Source organism: Mustela lutreola, chromosome 15 (genome assembly GCF_030435805.1).
Source record: "Mustela lutreola isolate mMusLut2 chromosome 15, mMusLut2.pri, whole genome shotgun sequence".
NCBI lineage: Eukaryota > Metazoa > Chordata > Mammalia > Carnivora > Mustelidae > Mustela > Mustela lutreola.
The window spans coordinates 8,821,687-8,839,163 of record NC_081304.1 but is presented as its reverse complement, the minus strand read 5'-3'; the positions used below and the strand labels follow the sequence as shown (position 1 = coordinate 8,839,163).

Here is a 17,477-nt window from a genome sequence, read left to right as displayed (position 1 = left end):
CCCTCTACCTGAGCCCTTTCTCTCTATCTCTCTGTCATATAAATAAATAAAATCTTTAGGAAAAAATATAAGTAAAAAAATAAAGCAACCGGTCGAGAGAAGGATGAGCACTATAGGGAGGTAGTCTCTTAAATCAGCTTCAGCAGGAAGTGCAAAAATGTGGGCAAAGGGGCCACGTCGATGGGTTGAGATGTCCTGTGGTTTAGCAAGCCCCAGATGCCTGGTCAACACATATCTTTAAGTATCTGGGTCAGGGAAGGAGCAACAGGGTGACCTAACTTGAAGATCATTCATGCCCGAAAGCCAGTGAGATCACCCCTTTTAAAGATTCCTGGAAAGAATAAAAATTCGCTGGCTATCTCCACCGGCTTTTTGCAGGGGACCACAGGTCACAGAGTGAGTGTAGGAGGGAATACATGATTTTTATGTAAATGTGACCCAATTCATATCCCTAGGCTGGTGTGGTCTGAAGAAACAATGCTTACATAATTTCTACTGACTCTGGCAAAGTCTTAGCCATTGTTTTTTTTAGATAGTCATAGATAGGGCAGCAGGAGCTGATTAATGCTAAGTAGTCAAACCTGGGTAAAAAGTTGTATCTTAAGAATGCTTTAAGAGCTTTTTACCACTCTTTAAGTAATTACCTAGTACTCAGTCCACAGGGCCCTTCTACTGGTTCTGACTTTTCAATGGCTTCATTAATGATCTAGAATAAATAAATAAATAAATATTACATGTGTGCATGTGTATATTACGCTCCCATGACAAATATGTGTGTATAATTATAATATATTTATTACGTATAATAAGTATATAATATATAATTTATTTGCCGTAACTGTATACATATTTTTATTAAATTATTTAATTTGCTGATGACACAAATCTGGGCATGGCATTTAACAACATAACTGGCCCAAAGATAATTTTAATACAAGCGCACTGACACAGAATGATGAATCAAAACCTAAAAGAGTAAATCATATGGAGATAAATCCAAAGTAGCTTCTTCTTTTAATCAATTACACAGTCATGATATAATGAAATCATGAAATGATGGTATGATGGAAGGAAGCTGGTTGTCAGCCCTTGCCCTGACATTAAGTTATGTCAGTTTAGAAAAATTAGATCTTAAGAGATAATGTAAATCCTTTTATCTGTAAATGACTAGGTTTTAACTAGGTTACCTGTGGACCCCCTTAAGACTATATGATAAGTGCGATGATTTCTAGCTTTGTTTATTGAAAGAAAACAGAAACTGGATTCAACTGGTATCAATCCAAGGTCTAACATTTAGTAGCTGTGTAAACATGAGCAAGCTACTTAAATTTTCTGTTTCCCAGAATTTAAGGAGGTAAAAATAAGATAATTCATATGAAGCACCAGAAAGCAGTCCAACACATAGTAGAAAATAATAAATTTGTTCTCTCATCTCATTTTCCCACTTCATACTATCGTTAAAAGGAAGAGAAAGAGAAAGAGAGAGAAAGGAAGGAAGGAAAATAAACTTAGGGAGAATTTTCATTGTTCAGAAATTCAAAGGAGCCAACAATATTTACTGCCCAAATCCTAACATTACTGTTTACATTATTGTTTACAACTCATAAGAAGAGTTCCCTAATGATTTTCATATTCAGGAGTGATGTTTCCAAATCGAATGCTCATATTTTAAGATGGATCTTAACAAATTAGAGCTTATTAAAAGGTAAATCCTATGGGGAGAAGGGAGCATTGTGGCAAGCTGTAACATACAAAGAATCACTGAGGAAAATAAAACATATCATAAAAAATTTACAAGAAATGTTTTGGTGTTGCCAGTCCATGACATCAAAGAGGGAATAGTCTGGTTTTGTACTGTCTTTGAGAGCCAAGCTGGAACCAAGTGATAAAACTGACAGGGGGCCATATTTCAGCTCTACATGAGACAAATATTGCATCATATATAGGTCGAATACTGAAAAGACTGCCTCACGACTTAGTGATTTCCCTATCACTAGGGGACTCCAGGGGATACAGATGACCTCTAATCAACGTGGTAGCACAGAATCTGCATTAGGTTAGAAGTTTAGCTACATGATATTTAGATTTCCTTGTAACTTTAAGACTCTATAATTCCAAGAAGGAAGTGGGCTGACAAGGATTACATTCTGCAAACCAGTTTCATCAGAATTGCTGTGTTGTGACCTGAAATATGAAGGCGTTTTTCACAAACAATAAGACAGCCTTCTTCCCAGCACAAGAATTTCCCCTGAGGAATTCTCTGATGTTGGCACCTTTTGAAATAGTGCTTTGGCAACATCCATGGGCCTGGAGCAAACATATCCAGACCCCATCTACTTGATTTCCTCTTCATCACCGTTAACACTTTCTCCTTAGCCAACACACATTACTTGGCTTTAGTACTTAGTTAGAGTTACTATACATTTATCCAGATTTCCAACTCCTTGATCCCCATTCTCTCATCTCTTACTTTGCATTGCTGATATGCTTGCCTAACGTGGGTGCAATCATTTAAGTATATAGTCATTTGGCTCTGGTTTCAACCGCAGATGTTGGGTTATTTTTTATTGTTTGGGTCTTTACGAATGACAGAGGAATGTGGACAGGGCTGAGAAACTTGGGCACACACTTTAAGATCTCTGTTTTTCTTACCACAGCTAAAGATATAAGCATCTGGGGACATGGAAAGTTCATGTGCTGGACTGTGATATCTTTCTCTTCCCAGAGATTGGCTTCTCCTTGAGGCCAATGCAGATCTTAGCACTTCCTGCAAATATACAGCATTTGAATGTGACTTATTTTTAGAAAACTTGATGGTGGTGGATAGTCTTCTAAGACAGCTCCTAATAATTCCCAACTTCTGAAATTTATACCCTTTATAATCCACCCCTCCATCAGTGTGAGCTAGACCTAAGGAGGTCTAACTTGCTTCTATTCTTTTTTTAAGATTTTACTTATTTGTCAGAGAGAAGGGGAAGGAGAGAGAAAGAGGGAGAAAGGCAGGCAGAGGGAGAAGCAGCCTCCGCACTGAGCAAGGGCCTGATGTGGGACTCAATCCCAGAACCCGGGATCAGGACACAAGCTGAAGGCAGCTGAAGGCAGATGCTTCACCGACTGAGCCACCTAGGCATCCCTACTCACTTGGGGCTAAGGAATAGACTATGGCAGAAGGGTTAGAATATCACCTCTGTAAGTGTGTTATGAAAGGGCACAGACTTTCTCTCTTGACGGCTTCGATGAAGCAAGCTGCTAGGCCCACATGGCATAGAACTGAGGCGAGGCCGTATCAAAAAAGCCAGCAATTGAGGACCTCTGTCCAACAACTAATGAGGAACTGAATCCTGACAACAAACTGGGAGCTTAGAAGTGGGCCATCCCCAGTTTAGCTTTAAGATGAGACCACAGCCCCTGCTGACAGCTGAATTACAACCCACAAACCCAAAGCACAGAACCCAGTTGTCCATGCACAATTGCTGACCCACAGAAATTGTAAGATAATAATTGTGTTTTGTTCTCAGTGACTAAGTTTAGGGGCAATAAGCTGTGCAGAAAGAGGTAACTAATACAGCTGTAGTAGATGAAAACTCAAGCTTAGAATACAAATAATTTAGGTGGAAATTATTCATGTTGCTACAGAATTAACTCTAGGGTTCTTTTTAACCTAAGTGCTTTTTTAAAAAAAAAAAAAAGTATTATGGATCTTTGACTGTTAAGAATGGAGAAACTTAGAGTTAAAAGGAAACTTTCACTATTCACTCAGAATTAATCAGGAGGTACAATGGGGCATCTTTATAACCTTCATATGTAGCAGTCAAGATTTCACTAGGAAAAACTGAACCAGATGAAAGTATACATTAAGATTCTCCTTCAAAGGAATTAGCTCACACAATAATGAGGGCTGGCTTGGCAAGTCTGAAATCAGTGGGGCAGGCCATCAGAAAGGACAGGCTGAAATTCTCAAGGTACAGACTGAAGCTACAGTCCACAGGCAGAATTTTTGTTCTTCTGGAAAATGTCAGTTCTGTTCTAAAGAACTTTCAATGGATTTAATCAGGCCCACCCAGATTATCTAAAATAATCTCTCTTACTTAAGTCAGCTGCTTTTTTTTTTTTTTTAAAGATATTTATTTATTTATTTCACAGAGAGATAGAGAGCACAAGTAGGCAAAGTGGCAGGCAGAGGGAGAAGGAGGAGCAGGCTCTCTGCTGAGCAGGGAGCCCAATGAAGGACTCAATTCCAGGACCCTGGGATCATGACCTGAGCCAAAGAAAGCCACTTAACCAACTGAGCTACCTAGGAGCCCCTTGAAGTTAGCTACTTATAGACTATAGATATGATTACATATCTACGAAATACCTTCACAACAACCCCTGGAATAATGTGCAGCTGAATAATTGGAAACTATATAAAACTGGCCATCACATCATGTAATTCAAAGTTGACATATAAACTGACCATCAATCCTTGAAATCAAAAGAAAACAAAGAGATATGATCTATAAAAATTAGAAATGTTTGTAACATTCTAGTGCTATTTCCTGTGAAAATTAAAGCAAATAAATGTTTTGTTTTAATCTAAATGGAGAACCTTAAATGTTTGAAAAGTGAACATAAGCCAGTTCTATAATTAAATTTAAATGTGTTTTTCCCCCAGAATGTTATTTATTATATTCAGAACTCTGAGAGCCATATTTGAATTGTTAACTCTAATTATATGAACCCATTCAAATATTTCACTTGATATTTAAACACTTTCTAAATTTTCAATTGCTTATACATGGTGGAAAATAGTAAATACATGTTGCATACATATTTTACATAATTAATTGATAAAAGAAGGAAAATGTGGCTTGAAATCTGGCAAACTGTCAAAAACATTAATAAATGTTCCTTTGACTTGTTTACTAAGCCTTAAAACTTATTCTTTATCATCTAGAAAATGAGCCACCTGAGAAGAAAATGGTAGGATAAGTGTTCTCCATTTTCCCAGTCACTAAAGACAATATTAACAAAAATAAAAAGTGGGTGGAAAATAAACTTTGGGTAAATTATCTATTGTCACCAAAAATTAAGGCAATTTTATATATCATTCATATATTCACTTGTTTAGCAAATATTTATTAAATACCAGGCAGGGTCTAGAAATAGATCCTTGTGCCTTTATTTTAATCTGGAAAAAAAAATCAAGCAAATAAGTAAGTTTGAATGAACATAATAAAAATTACTGTAGAGATAATCAAAGAATGTATTTCTACCAAGTAAAGTAAACCTGATTACCTGGATCCTTGTTCCTAGAAGGATATATCTTCAACTATCCCAAATGGACAAATTTTATCAGGCATTTACACTCCCTGAGAGTAAACTCTACCAAAAAAAGTTGCTAGAAAAGGGGCCAGAAGTCTCAGGGCATGGTGGGAGGGGGCATAAATCATCAAGAATGAAGTGCAGCAAAACAGTAAATATCTGGGTACATATAATACACTATTCTTCTCTTATTTTAAAAATGTACTAGACAGTGAAAAGCAACATCTGCCTGCAAGTTCCAGAATGCCTTGAGGTGGGATACTTCTGTGTGGTGTGCAGTTTGTTCCAGCAGAAACAGCCTTGAGAGAACAGGGGCTTCCAATGGCAACTATGTTGCAGCGAGTACTAGATACATGGTATTAAGGGCATTTTGAGATACTTTTGTTATTAAAGGGACCTTGGTCCATTTTAGAATTTATAAAGACCTTATCAGAGAGATTAACATTCCACTGAGTTTTACAGTGCGCTGTGTGACTTCCACATTGTGGAGGCTGCGGTTGGATTATATTCTCTTCACACACTCCCCCTTCCATCTTTATTTTCCACCTCAGATACATGATAAAACAGCTGGTTTATAGCCCACAATGCGGCCTACTAATTATGAGCTATGGATTCTTCTAAAAGTTCCAATCTGAAATTACATTTGTTCACTTTAAATAAAAGGTAGATGTAGATAAAACACATCAGTAAGATATATTCTTGATACAAGCAGAATATCTGAAACAAAATAGAAAATGTCTATTTTCTTACAATCAAATCTGAAGCTAAAGTATATCTGTTTCTCTGTGGTCCACAAACATGAAGTTCAATTTTATAACAGATCCCCTCCGTGAAGACACCTAAAAGCAAGACTAATTACATTTTAGAAGAGAAGAGAAGAGAAGAGAGGAGAGGGAGGGAAATTAAGAGTCAAAGAAGTTTGCTTATTAGACAAGAGGTTGAGAGTGGTCACATTTCCTGGACCTTTGGCTCTTTTCACCCTGTGTGTGATGGCCGATACAGAGGAGAAGGAATTAGACCCAACACTCCACTTTTGCTGGCTGTCAGGTATCTTTGTAATCTTTGTACCGTCTCGTAGTCACATTTTCCTATCTCTTGAAATCCAACAGCCACCTGAAAACAGACCTCTCTTTTGCTCTTGTTCTCTCTCTCTCATTCTCACTCATCTCTGACTCTCTCTCTCTCTCTCTCTCTCTCTCTCTCTTATCCAGTTTTTATATTTAGTCTTTGACTAAATCTGTCAGGTTAAAGGTATACCAAGTTGACTCAACCCAGCTAGGCTGAGAGTACATTTCCTCTCGTGTTTGGTGGCTGCCAGCTCTTGAACAGAATTCCCGAGCTTGTCCTTGAGAGCGAGTGTCAGATGAATTAATGTGTTAATGGCAGTGCCAGTCCGCACGGCCCCCTCCTCACACAGCTCACTCTTCCCTCCCCGCCTCAAAGACTGTTCTTTCATTCACATGCTGAGTAGTTGGGAGTTGTCACAGTATCACTTCTCTTTTATCCCATCACAAGTTCTTAATTTTTGAAAAATGAAATTAAAAGATGTCCACATTTTTCTTTATAATATACTAATATTCCAGTCACATCTCCTTATATTATTGTAAAACCTCAATTAACCAGAAGTCAACTATTATATGTGGAGCCCCTTGACTAAGGACACATGTATACGTCACACAGACTACTGCAAGGATTTTCTAAAACGTAAAAATCCCACCTTGATCGAGGCAGTCACTTGGACTCTGGATTTGACAACTTAAGTACTTATCCTTCAAAGTGAGCTAAAAAGGTAAATCCATGAAGTCCAGGGGTCCTGTGTGTTTTATTCATTGATTAATTGCTAGTGCCTGGCTGACTATTAGGTGTATCAATGAGATGTTTTCAGTGATTTGTAATTAAGAGTGAATTCCTACAGGCCACTGTTTTTCAGCAGCCAAAAGCTGATCAATTAAGGAGTGAGAACTCTGCAGTGGGGAAGGGGGCCAGAAGTCATTTACTGGAGTCCCAGTACATTAGACCTGGAAGGATCTCCTACCTGAAGAATGCACATCTGCAAAGGCACCCCGAAAAGTCATCACCCCGCTATTGTAACAGCCCTGAGAGGAGCCTGGGAACAAGAATTTGTTAGTCCTGCTGCTGGTTTCTTGCTAACCTTGGACAGATCTAGAACTCAGTTTCCTCAGCTATTACCTGAGAAGTGTGGATAGACCGTTTGTTGTAGCGCAAGACCGTAACAACCTCAAAGACTTCTGGAGTGAAGTGGCAAGCTTGAAAAAGGAATTCTGAAACTTTCCTCTCTTCATGGTATGCCTGGGTGGCTCAGTTGGTTAAGAACCTGCCGTTGGCTCAGGTTATGACCCAGGAGTCCCAGGATCAATCATGATCCCTACTCATCAGGAAGTCGACTTCACCCTCTCCCTTTGCCCCTCCCCTAGCTCCTTCTCCCTCCCTCTCTCCCTCCTTCCCTTTCTTTTTCTTTTTTAAAATTTTTTATTTTTTATAAACATATATTTTTATCCCCAGGGGTACAGGTCTGTGAATCGCCAGGTTTACACACTTCACAGCACTCACCATAGCACATACCCTCCCCAGTATCCATAACCCCACCCCCCTTCTCCCATCCACCACCCAGCAACCCTCAGTTTGTTTTGTGAGATTAAGAGTCACTTATGGTTTGTCTCCCTCCCGATCCAATCTTGTTTCATTTATTCTTCTCCTACCCACTTAAGCCCCCATGTTGCATCACCACTTCCTCATATCAGGGAGATCATATGATAGTTGTCTTTCTCTGCTTGACTTATTTCACTAAGCATGATACGCTCTAGTTCCATCCATGTTGTCGCAAATGGCAAGATTTCATTTCTTTTGATGGCTGCATAGTATTCCATTGTGTATATATACCACATCTTCTTGATCCATTCATCTGTTGATGGACATCTAGGTTCTTTCCATAGTTTGGCTATTGAGGACATTGTTGCTATAAACATTTGGGTGCACGTGCCCCTTTGGATCACTATGTTTGTATCTTTAGGCTAAATACCCAGTAGTGCAATTGCTGGGCCATAGGGCAGTTCTATTTTCAACATTTTGAGGAACCTCCATGCTGTTTTCCAGAGTGGTTGCACCAGCTTGCATTCCCACCAACAGTGTAGGAGGGTCCTCTTTCTCCGCATCCTCGCCAGCATCTGTCATTTCCTGACTTGTTGATTTTAGCCATTCTGACTGGTGTGAGGTGATATCTTATTGTGGTTTTGATTTGTATTTCCCTGATGCCTAGTGATATGGAGCACTTTTTCATGTGTCTGTTGGCCATCTGGATGTTTTCTTTGCAGAAATGTCTGTTCATGTCCTCCGCCCATTTCTTGATTGGATTATTTGTTCTTTGGGTGTTGAGTTTGCTAAGTTCTTTATAGATTTTGGACACTAGTCCTTTATCTGATATGTCGTTTGCAAATATCTTCTCCCATTCTGTCAGTTGTCTTTTGATTTTGTTAACTGTTTCCTTTGCTGTGCAAAAGCTTTTGATCTTGATGAAATCCCAATAGTTCATTTTTGCCCTTGCTTCCCTTGCCTTTGGTGATGTTCCTAGGATGATGTTGCTGCGGCTGAGGTCGAAGAGGTTGCTGCCTGTGTTCTCCTCAAGGATTTTGATGGATTCCTTTCGCACATTGAGGTCCTTCATCCATTTTGAGTCTATTTTTGTGTGTGGTGTAAGGAAATGCTCCAATTTCATTTTTCTGCATGTGGCTGTCCAATTTTCCCAACACCACTTATTGAAGAGGCTGTCTTTTTTCTATTGGACATTCTTTCCTGCTTTGTCAAAGATTAGTTGACCGTAGAGTTGAGGGTCTATTTCTGGGCTCTCTATTCTGTTCCATTGATCTATGTGTCTGTTTTTGTGCCAGTACCATGCTGTCTTGATGATGGCAGCTTTGTAATAGAGCTTGAAGTCCGGAATTGTGATTCCACCAACGTTGGCTTTCTTTTTCAATATCCCTTTGGCTATTCGAGGTCTTTTGTGGTTCCATATAAATTTTAGAATTATTTGTTCCATTTCTTTGAAAAAGATGGATGGTACTTTGATAGGAATTGCATTAAATGTGTAGATTGCTTTAGGTAGCATAGACATTTTCACAATATTTATTCTTCCAATCCAGGAGCATGGAACATTTTTCCATTTCTTTGTGTCTTCCTCAATTTCTTTCATGAGTACTTTATGGTTTTCTGAGTATAGATTCTTAGCCTCTTTGGTTAGGTTTATTCCTAGGTATCTTATGGTTTAGGGTGCAATTGTAAATGGGATTGACTCCTTAATTTCTCTTTCTTCTGTCTTATTGTTGTTGTAGAGAAATGCAACTGATTTCTGTGCATTGATTTTATATCCTGACACTTTACTGAATTCCTGTACAAGTTCAAGCAGTTTTCCTCCTTCCCTTTCTCTTTCTCTCAAATAAATAAACAAAATCTAAAAAAAAAAAAAAAAAAAAGAAAAGAAAGAAAAAGAAACCTTACTCTCTTCAAAGCTTTGTCTGGGGACTGGCTACCTGGGAATGCTACAAATCAATCTGTATTACCAGGACATACAAATTTTAAATGATGAAGCCAGGGACATACAGAGATATACACAGAGAGATATGTAACAGCTTAGGACTGAATGTTCTCTGGCTGACCCATAAGGTAAATAAAACACATGCAGGTGGTCAAGAGAGTCAAGACATCAACAAAAACAAAAACAAATAGAAAAGCCATTGCTCAGCATGAAAATTCAGATTAAAGTGGAGAAAGGAAATCCCTGAACCAGCGATCCCTGTCTAGAAATATACCCAGAGTTTTAGAATTTATTTGGCATTTGCTACTGTTTTCCATATAATCACCACCCACGTGGGGGCGTCTCTAAATAATGGAAATGCTGACTGTCCAAAAATAAGGGAAATTCTAATAAAATCTGAGGACAAAATTCTCCTCCCAAGCAGGTTCTCCCAGCATATCCCACATATCTAGAAACTTTTGTTTCTAGAAATGGCATAAAAGCCACCCAGTAAGGGACAGAAAAACTATACAGACTCCTGTTCATTGTGGGCACTTAAAACCTCACCACCAAATGTAGGTTTTGACTCTCTGCCGAGCACAGCTTTGAAACTTTTGCCATGAAGTCCTAATTGCTAAGTAAATGTTCACTCAATATTTCTCCATAATGGGGAGAAAGAGAAAAAAAATAGTGAGAGAAGAAAAAGTGGGAGAGAGCATGTGTCATTTTGTTAGAGAAAATACATATTCTAGGGATGTCCTTAGGCTGGAAATTAACACATCTCTGTATAAAATGTATAAATTTATTAAAAAGAATACTTTCCGTGTTTCTAGGACTTCTGCTAGAAATGTCACATGCATCCCCCAATCACACATCTTACCCTCCTCCCCATCATATAAATGAGATGCCTTTCTACTCAGTAGCATTTGCCGAAAGGCACGGTTTTCAAAATCCCCTTGACAGTGTATAAACCATGACTGCTTTTCCTCTGATTAGAAATAAATTTCGTTGCCAACCACAAGTGTTGATTATGGACCTTCTGAGACTCTGTTGGGCTCATGATGGACACAAGCAAATAGAATGTTTGGGCCTTTCCCTAAGGGGTTGATAGTATCTCTCGGGAGGCAAAGCTTACAAACGGGTATGTTGGTGCCAAGCCATGAATACAATAAGAAAACACATAAGGGATGCAATGAATTTAGTATAATCAAGAAAATACACAAGGATGTAAGAATAACTAATTCATTTAGAACCTGACTGTTTTTTCAAGATTGTATATGTTGAATACTGGGTCATACTTTCACTTGTACCAGGGTTTCAAATTCTCATTGCTGTTGATATTTGAACCAGATAATTCCTTGCTGTAGAAGGCTGTTCTGTGCACTGAAGAACATTTAACAGCATCCATGGCCTCTACCCAGCAGATGTCAGTAGCATCCCTGACGCATCTGTGACAACCCGAAGTTCTCCAGACCTTGCCAAATGTCCCCTGGGAGCAAAAGGATGGGGCTAACACACACATCCCCTATGGAGAACCACTGATTACGGAGTGATTATAAAAAATACATTTTTCCCTATAGGAGATGGGGGAATCCGAGGGGAGAAGCTCTTCTTAAGAGTCTCACTTCCATATCTAAATTAATCCTATATGATCAACTCAAACAAGAACTCGGAGGAAGGGTAGGATAGGAATTATAAGGAATTATAGGATACCTACATTCTACCACTTACTAACTGTATGATTTTGGGAAAGTTACTGAAGGGCTCTAAACTCGTGTTCCCTCATCTGTGAAATAAGGACTATAGGATTTATGCCCCAACACTGCTATATGTGAAACACTTAGAAATGCCAAATACTATGCAAGCAATTTGCAAATGCTAATTATTACTGCCATGATTTTCTTGAAGCCAAATGGCTCACCCTCTGCATCCTATGCTCAGGAGTTTGGAAGAATAGTCTAGCATTCTTCTTCTATGTAGGTTTTTAACTTCTTGCTTCACTCTGTTTCAAATAATGACTTCCAGACCAATTATAAATGTTGATCCATATGACTGAAAGAGTATAGACATGTGTGATTTTCCTGTAAGAAAATGCATTTTTAAAATTCAAAACTATAGGATCTAGGATTCATCTTCACTCTGGGCAAGGAGGTAATTGCCTCCACTATAAGCAGGTGTCTGTCTACTTCTGTTTTATATATATAATATTCGGCTGGAAGCAAGGGACCCAAAAGAGAGAACAGTAGTGTCTTATGTGAGGACAAGTAGAGAAGTAGAGGCAGGTGCTCTGGGAGAGAGCACGTATAGGCTTTTCCTTATAAGGGTTTGGTGAGGCCCAGAGCAGCTGGTGGTGTTGGGGGTGCCACTGATGCCGTAGTTCCTACAAACCTAAAAACTTTGTTTCTAAAACTCACTCTGGGCTTTCACAGTTCCTCTTCCTGTAGGTATCCCCAAAGTCTGCCGATACTGCGGCATCTCTGTAACAGGGAAAGATAAAGGTGAGGGAACAATTCCCCTGTGTGGTCCCAAAGATGGACAAAATTCCCAAGTCTGGTGATTGATAGCTTGTAATGACTAGCTTCTGTTTTTTTTGTTTTTGTTTTTGTTTTGTTTTTAAAGATTTTATTTATTTATTTGACAGACAGAGATCACAAGTAGGCAGAGAGGCAGGCAGAGAGAGGGCTGGGGGGAAGCAGGCTCCCTGCTGAGCAGTGAACCCGATGCAGGGCTCAATCCCAGGACCCAGGATCATGACCTAAGCCTAAGGCACAGGCTTCAACCCACTGAGCCACCCAGGTGCCTCGATGACTTGCTTTTGAATTATCTTGCTGATACTCTCTGGTGGGCTCACTGCACCACCAAGAAAGAATATGGAACCTGTGGTAACTGCTGAGTTGGTGGACAGAGCTTGACTAGGTGAAATTCCTTGTATTCTTATTCATAAACCCCATAAAAAAGAGAGTGGGTCAGATATGCAGCAAACTCTGCAGCTGAAATGCATAGAAGTAGACAAGTGGTTCTCTAGATCTTGAGTGGCACATGGGGAGAAAGACTCCCGGTCATTGGTGACTTAACTCCTGAATCTTCCCAAAATGTAGGAAACAGCAGTCTGTGTGAAATCTATAAATAGTGGTACAGGTCAAAGCTTCTCTTCAGATGAAAAAAAAAAGAAAAAAAATCCACTCTCTGGAGAAAACATGATCTTTTCTCCATGTTTTAGTTGTCAGTTTTGACAAGAATGATACAAGCTAATTAAATTTTTGTTAATTTATTTTGTCTGATTCAGTGACTTCCTGTCACACAAATCCCTCAATAAGTAAGATTTCTCTCTGCTATAAACTTTCTACTCTTTCTCTGAAATGCCATTAGGTAAACGCACGAAAAGTGGACGTGTTTTACTCAAATAAACACTAAAAGCACTTAAACTCAATCCGCCCTCAATACTTCAACTCTTCATGTCTGTTTTGGAGAGAACCTAACTCTTTCCAGCTTATAAATCTCCAACAGGGACCATCACCCTTTAAAAAGTAAAAGCCTTTATGCAGATAAAATACGAAGATGAAGTTACAGAATTGATAGTAGATGAAATGGAGGGCTATGTTGCTTTCCAGTTTGCCTTGAAATTCCCAAGGAATATTCTCTCATGTCATTTCTCTTTGAATTAAAATGTGAGGATGACACTGAGTGATCACTTGAATCCTACTTATCTAGGATGGCTGGGACCTTTTTCTTTTTCTTTTTTTTCCCTTGTTCATAGTGATATGATAAAGTCACATTTTCATGCAAGAACAGAGCTTGATGTTTGAATCAGTATCAGCACATTCAACAGATATGGCTGTTCTTTATTTTTTTCAGATTTTTAAATTTATTTATTTGACAGAGAGAGATCACAAGCAGGCAGAGAGAGAGGAAGGGAAGCAGGCTCCCTGCTGAGCAGAGAGCCCCAATGCTTGGATCGATCCCAAGACCCTGAGATCATGACCTGAGCAGAAGGCAGAGGCTTAACCCACTGATCCACCCAGGTGCCTCAGATGTGGTTGTTCTAGTCAATCTTTTCTGCACTGTCTTTATGGAAGGTACAGTGGTTGCTCATCACTTAGGATTCAGCACAAACATTACCCCCACCCCACTGTAAGTCCTGCCTAAATGGCCTTCACTCCACTCCTGCTGTCGTGGTCACCTTAGAAGAACACATCGTTTTTCTCACTCTGCATGGCAACTTCTTGTTTGCATGTCTGTTGGATAACTATGCTCCCTTGAAAGCATGTCCTCAACTAGGAAATAAGGACACAAAAGAAAAGGGGGGGGGGAGTGGGAAGGAAAAGAGAAGGGAGAGACGTGTCCTTTTTTAATAATTTAGCTACTGACCTATCCTTTAGACAAAGGCAAGTCCCACACTGACATTTCCCTGGCTTCCTGGGGCTCCTACATTACAGAAGATTCATATTTCATCAGTGTATACACACTAGGCCCTTTTCAGATCTGCTAATATTCCAAACCAACCTTTAGAGCCTCAATTCAGTTTTACTAGGTCTAGTTATTGTTGTTCTCTTGTATACCCAAAGTACAAAACTATTCATATACATTCTGTTGAGCTGATCATACTGCAATACTAACTAGCCCACTGAACATCTGTTTGTCCCAAGTCCTTTCCTCTACAAACTCTCTCAATCATCTGAACAGCCTTATAGGATAGGTACTGTCATTGTCCCCATTGTAGAGACGGGTAAATTGAGGCAACAAGTGGTAAAATGTCTGTGGTCACACAGGAAGATAGAAACCAGACTAAAACCCAACACAGCCCCTACTCTGAATGGTGTCATGATTGATCAGTCACATGGCTGGTGGAATTGGATTCAGTGTCAACAATCAGTAAGTATTTTATTTGTTGGCATTTGAAATTAAGTTTGGGTTACAATTGTGGTGATGACTGGAATTAAAATAGAATGTCACTGAACCATTGCTCTGAGCTTTCTCTTTTCTGAGCTTTCATAGTAGATGAACTTCTCTGTCATGCCCTATCCTTCCTTGTAGAGGTTTATATCTCTTTTGTAAACTCTAAGCTTCATAGGAATTTACTCATTAGCACATCTTTCACAACTGCTTTTCCTAAATGAAATAAAATTGCTTGAGATGGGTAGAAATACTTCCTTCTTCCCAGTGCCCACCATGCAGGCATTTGTCTAATTCTGAGGGCTCTCATATTTGGGGATATAACATTAACTTTAATTTTTGTCATCAATATAAATCTTTTTTAATTCTAAATGCATTTTTTAAAATATTTTATTTATTTATCAGAGAGAGAGAGGGGGAGAGAGCGAGCACAGGCAGACAGAATGGCAGGCAGAGGCAGAGGGTGAAGCAGGCTCCCTGCCGAGCAAGGAGCCCAATTCAGGACTCGATCCCAGGACGCTGGGATCATGCCCTGAGCCAAAGGCAGCTTCTTAACCAACTGAGCCACCTAGGCGTTTTAATTCTACATAGGAATGAAAACTTTGTGATGAAGTTTCTTAGCCTTTGGAAACGCCTTTAGAACAAGTGGTTAAGAATGTTAATCAAGGAAGGTAAGCAGAGGCTACAATGCTCACACAATCAATTGAGTTCTTCAGAACCACTTAAGATTTTCTTCATTTGCGATTAGTCATTTTATAGGAACTTCATATTCAAAGAACCTTTTAATACCAGCACAGGAGTGTTGTTATGTTGCCTTGCATAATGTGGTCACTTCTGCATAAAGGCTTCTGCATGTTTTAATTCTTCTTGGCAGCAGAACACTCAAGTACGTGACTTTACACTCATAAACGCTCTGGCACATTAGCTGTTCCCTCTCCCCCACACCCCACTTTTCTCCCTTCTCTGGAGCTGGAATTCATTCACAGAACATACTGCACTCTCCCTCAACTCGAACTGAATATCCTGTGGCAAAAAATTAAAAAGCAGTCCATTCCCAAAGAGCTGGCGTCAAAGATTTGCTGAGTCATGCTGTGATGTTGATTTATTAATGCTCTAGTCAGATGAATCTCAATCAATACTGTTAGTACCTCTCAGGTGCAAGGCCTGGCTACGAGGGGATGTTCTCTTCAACGGAGCTCCTTTTACTTTACATCACGTTAAGTCTGAAGTTGTGAGTGGATATCCCACCACCGCCCCCCCCCCCATTCTAGAGTATTTCCAAGAGTTTCACAACAGATAAAAAGCTGTTCTGTATGTAATCATCAAATAAGGATCTACCCGACAAAATCGTAACTGGATGACTACACAGCTGCCACTTAAACAAGAACAGCACTGCGGGGGCGTTGAGAACACGCTGGCCCGTGCAGGTGGGGAGCCAACATATGGCAGAATGCTCTGTGTCATTGCTTGGTATGGGAGAAGATGGGAGTGATGTGCACAGCTCTCCAGAAAGTCCCATCATCAGCTCCCCTCTTCCAAAGAGGGTCAGGCCCCTTACTTTATGACATCAACTTCCAGAGGAACATGAATGTTAATAGCTTTCCCCATAGCCAAGCTCCTTTCCAGGAGCAGAAAGTACATAGGGGAAAGAGGTGGCTCGGGAGGGGAGCTCTGAAATATGAGGCGGCTCCGTATAGGGTTTAGAATTAAGGTCTCCCTGATTTAAGTCACTGGGTTATCCAAATTTGGGGAAATGAGTATTACATTACACTTATAATCTTCATTTCCTCTCTGACCTCAAGCGTACCCCAGTGCTCTTACTAAAGCTGCCCAGGGAAATGTTAATGTCCATTCCAGACCAGAAAGACCAGGGCTTTTGCAAGTCTTAGCCTAAAGCTCCTAATGCAGTGGCTTTACCCGACCAGGCAGTGATTTCTGCAGTTTGATGGGAGAGGAAAAGTGGCCTTGTCTCCTTGGAGAGGGTGCAAGGATGAACCAGACCCGAGTCCTCAGTTTGGGGACATAATGGATCATATCCCAGGTTCAGAGTCTCCTAATCTCCCCCAACCCAATGGTTTTAAATGTTCAGTAAATTAGCCTCCGATACGATTAGTCACTTCATAAGTGGCCTTTTTGGGGGAAATCTGCCAGGACAACTGTTGAGTGATGTCTCAATTTATGGCCCAAGGGGGACAAGGCATCTCTGGTAATGCCATTAAGTGGAGAAAGACGAGTGTAAATGTACCATTTTCTCCTTTCGGTGGTAACTTTAAAATGTTTTTAAATATTTTTGGCCCCATCGTCATGGTATTACTGCTGCCCATGGAGGAAGAGAAGGGGGCTCCAGAGGAAAAGAGGAAAACACTTAAATGGGGCTCCTCGGATTTCTTCACTTTTACTGCATAAGATACTCCCCCTGCCCCCACCCCCGCCTGGAAAAAAAAAAAAAATATATATATATATATATATATAGTTCTGCTCTCGAAAGTTGGCTTCTCCAGTAACGGCTGTTAAAGATTTAATAAAGATTTAATAAAATCGCTAAAGTGACTAATAAGAGTGAATGCCTGTATAGTACAAGGCACATAGCATAACCTCTGAGGCCAATCGAGAAAGCAGCGATTCTTCTGTCCTCGTGCCCCTGTTGGCAGCAGGCCAGGAGTGGAAGTCTGCAGGGCAGGCAGGGGCATCCATCAGAGCAGTCTGATGAGCTTTCAGCAAGATTGCACTGTGAAGAGGACCTAATGTGCTA

General features: G+C 39.9%; 1 long non-coding RNA gene across 1 annotated transcript in view; it reads right to left on the bottom strand.

Moving 5' to 3' along the window:
* Positions 1–643: 643 nt before the first annotated feature.
* LOC131816797 (uncharacterized) overlaps positions 644–17,477 on the bottom strand; it is a 247,791-nt gene continuing 230,957 nt past the window's right edge. The window contains exon 6 of the long non-coding RNA XR_009348186.1: positions 644–706. This is a non-coding gene — a long non-coding RNA (uncharacterized LOC131816797). The remainder of the gene's footprint in view (positions 707–17,477) is intronic.